Here is a 4,077-nt window from a genome sequence, read left to right on the forward strand (position 1 = left end):
GTTCAGCTTGTGTCTCTCTGTCTCCCCCTACAGGATGTGAGGTGTAGCAGCAGGCAGCAGCAGTCATGAGCTGGAGTTTCCTGACGTATCTGAGTGTGTGTGTGTGGGATGATGTGTGTGTTCAGCTTGTGTCTCTCTGTCTCCCCCTGCAGGCCTTGAGGTGTAGCAGCAGCAGGCAGCAGCAGTCATGAGCTGGAGTTTCCTGACGTATCTGAGTGTGTGTGTGTGGGAATGGATTGTGTGTTGTTCAGCTTGTGTCCTCTGTCTCCCCCTGCAGGCCGTGAGGTGTAGCAGCAGGCAGCAGCAGCAGTCATGAGCTGGAGTTTCCTGACCCGGCTGCTGGAGGAGATCCATAACCACTCGACGTTCGTGGGGAAGATCTGGCTGACCGTGCTCATCGTGTTCCGGATCGTTCTGACGGCGGTCGGGGGCGAGAGCATCTACTACGACGAGCAGAGCAAGTTCGTGTGCAACTCGCTGCAGCCGGGGTGCGAGAACGTGTGTTACGACGCCTTCGCCCCGCTCTCGCACGTCCGCTTCTGGGTCTTCCAGATCATTCTGGTGGCCGCGCTCCCTCCCTCATGTACCTGGGCTTCTCCGCAGCCAATAGGATCGCTCGTCTGGAAGAGGGGCGGAGCTCGAGCAGGAAGCAGCGTAAGCTGTGCAGCGGTGGGCGGCGGCCTCAGCGGGGCCTAGAGGAGGCGGAGGAAGACCAGGAGGAGGAGCCAATGATTTGTGAGACGCTGGAGGAGGAGGAGGAAGAGGAGGAGACCGGCAGCGCGGGGCGGGCAAAGGCGACGCGGCACGACGGGCGCCGGCGTATTCTGCAGGGACGGACTGATGCGCGTGTACGTGCTGCAGCTGCTGACGCGGGCGGCGCTGGAGCTGGCCTTCCTCCTGGGCCAGTACGCCCTCTACGGGCTGGTGGTGCCCGCGCGCTACGTCTGCTCCGGCCCGCCCTGCCCCCACAGCGTGGACTGCTTCGTGTCGCGGCCCACGGAGAAGACCATCTTCCTCTTCGTCATGTACGGCGTGTCGCTGCTGTGCCTGGCGCTCACCCTGTGGGAGGTGCTGCACCTGGGCCTTGGCTCCATCCTGGACATCCTGCACGTGAGGCGCCGCCATCGTCATCGCCCGCCGCCACCCGACCACGCCATGCCCCTCGGCCCTCTGGGAGGGGGCGTGCCTGTTAGCGAGGCGGGAGGTGGTGGGGGTGGGGAGGGATACGGCAGCTACCCCTTCTGGAGCTCCGCCGCCCCCCTGCCCCCCCCCGGCTATAGCCTGAAGCCGGAGCAGCTGCCAATCAGTGAGCTGAACAGCCAGGCCAAGATGGCGGCGAGGCAGAACAGAGCCAACCTCGCGCAGGAGGAGCAGTACGGGGGAGGGGGAGGGGCTGCGCAGGACGCAAGGGGAGGAGGGGCCAGGAGAGACAGGAAGAAGGAGCGAGGGGGCGGGGGCAAGCATGGGGGGGGCGGGGCGACAGAGGCAGCAGCAGCAGCAGCAGCCGATCAGATGAGGGAAAACCATCAGTGTGGATCTGAGGCCAAGCTAATCTTAAGATCCTCTATGTGAATCTGAGGAGATGCTAATGCTAACATCCTCTATGTGAAATCTGAGGAGATGCTAATGCTAACATCCTCTATGTGAATCTGAGGAGATGCTAATGCTAACATCCTCTATGTGGATCTGTGGCAAAGCTAATGCTAACACTCTCTATGTGGATCTGAGGAGATGCTAATGCTAACGCTCTCTATGTGGATCTAGGGCAATGCTACCACTGACTTGTTCTGCATGGATCTAAAACTGGTCTAAGGCTGACATCTTTATTGTTGATGACAAACCACAGTAATGACAACATCCTCTATGTGAATCTGAGGAGATGCTAATGCTAACACTCATGTGGATCTGAGACAATGCTAACGCTACATCCTCTATGTGAATCTGAGGAGATGCTACCGCTAACATCCTCTATGTGAATCTGAGGAGATGCTAATGCTAACACTCATGTGGATCTGAGACAATGCTAACGCTAACATCCTCTGTGTGGGTCTGAGTCAGTGTGAACACATCTTCCGTGATAAGCAAACATTTGCTCTCTCGTCGTGCTTCTGACATCCCCAGCTTCGAACTCACAGAACAGCACGCCAATGCCACACACACACACACACACACACACACACACTAACGATGTATATGACATACTAATGCTTTTTCCATCTCTGAGGATGAGATGCCACGTTATCTCTGAAAGAGAGCGTCTGAAATCATGCCAATGCCCTTAGCTGTGGATCACACACTATGCTAACACCGCCGGTGTGCATCTCATGCTATGCTAATGCTAATGCTAACTCCAGCATTGTGGATGTGAAGTGACGGTGCCCGAGGTGTAATACTGTTCCACATATGCTGCAGAGGTGCTACAGACGGACAGCTCACACACAAACACTTTCACATTGACAGACAACCCCTTGCCCCACACACACCCCCTTTTCCCTCAAACACGTGTACACACACTCACACACACTCACAAATACATACCCTTTTAATAATATACACATACACATATACCTATTCTCACATAATCAGAAGCAAACACTTTCACACACACAAGTACAATGTGTTGTTTTGCAGACCCTTTTGAGTATGTCCATGCTGCATACAGTTTGGCCTGCAGGGGGCGCTGTTACTCCTGTTTCCAGGTCATCATAAAGAACTCTTTTACTGGACACAGTTTTGACCAGCAGTTCCACCGGTTCGTTCAGCTGTTCTCTTGTACTTTGCCTGTGCCAAAACTGCTGAACTGTGCACAGGATGTGTTTGTGTGTGCACATACTCACACATACATCAGTGTGTGTTGCCAGGGATGGCAAGTTCTTTGGTTGTTTTTTTAATAAATATATGGAGGTGTTTTTTTTTTATAAATATATGGAGGTGGGTAATTTTGTACGATATGTTCAGTTGCATGTTGAAATCTTTGTTAAGAAATTAAGCAATAAATAATCCGTTTCGGAGAACACTGTGGTGTCTTTGCCATTGATGATAAATGCAAACCATTTTAATGTCGAGGGTCGCTACGCTTGTCCCATTTGACACTCCGTAGTTTATGCAGTGTCTCGGATGTAGAGTGGAGGGTAGTTTGAAAGAAGAAAGGCTGGAAGTTTTGCGGGAATTTGCAGACGCAGTTGATTACGGTGGTGCAGAAACTGTAGCAATGTACTAACAGCCTGCCTATAACCCCCCCTGTGCTGGTAAGGTAGTTGTTTACAAGCTTATATTCGTACGACGATTAATTTAGGAACTTAATTAACAGATAGCTTTTGGCAGCGGGCTTTGCCTTAAGCTAGCTGACATTATTTAACTGACGTCGAGCGAGGTGACCTGCCCGCCGTATGTAAAAGCAACACATTTAGCGTTTAGTTATTCACCTAGATAACTTACTATTTAGTTTGTCTAGCGAACTAACTGCAGTAAGACTCGAAAAGGCAAGTTGATAAAGCCAACGTTACGCCATTAGGTCGGTGTTTGTTGGAATTTGCCTGTAATGTAAACTTGTTACCCACCTAACCTACGTTAGCCAAATTCGGCCTGTCTAAAGCTAACGCTACCTTATGTTTTTATTTTATATTATGTGCAACATGGCCAAATTGGTGTGACTCATGTCTTATGTGCAGCTTGTATGTTTTTGAGTCGGCAACAATGGTGGCTTTTGAACTGTAGCTCACAGCAAGGGGATCCTTTTAACAGCTTGGTAAAAACCAGACTGTCTGCTGCTATACGACACTGAAGGTGCTTCTGAAACACGGTGGCTCACATTAACGTGACCTCATACTACCCTGTAGTCCTCACTCAGTTGATTTGGGCTGTGCCTTGCTGTTCCTGTGCGTGACACGTAATGTTTGTTTCAGTTTAGCGCAGTTAATGGAGTAAGAAACTGGGTTACAAGCATAGACATATATTTATATATATATTTATATGTCTATGGGTACAAGTGCGGCGATGAAGAGGTCTGCGCGCGTGCACGAGCTGCTGGGCAGCCTGCCCTCCGGCGCGCGCCCTCTGGAAGGAAAGTCAGTGTAT

The 4,077-nt window shown here is 51.6% G+C and overlaps 1 pseudogene; it reads left to right on the forward strand.

The window, feature by feature from the left end:
* The first annotated feature begins 280 nt into the window (after positions 1–280).
* LOC105891422 lies at positions 281–3,396 on the forward strand (annotated as a pseudogene).
* Positions 3,397–4,077: the final 681 nt, after the last annotated feature.

Source organism: Clupea harengus, chromosome 1 (assembly GCF_900700415.2).
Source record: "Clupea harengus chromosome 1, Ch_v2.0.2, whole genome shotgun sequence".
Taxonomy (NCBI): Eukaryota; Metazoa; Chordata; class Actinopteri; order Clupeiformes; family Clupeidae; genus Clupea; species Clupea harengus.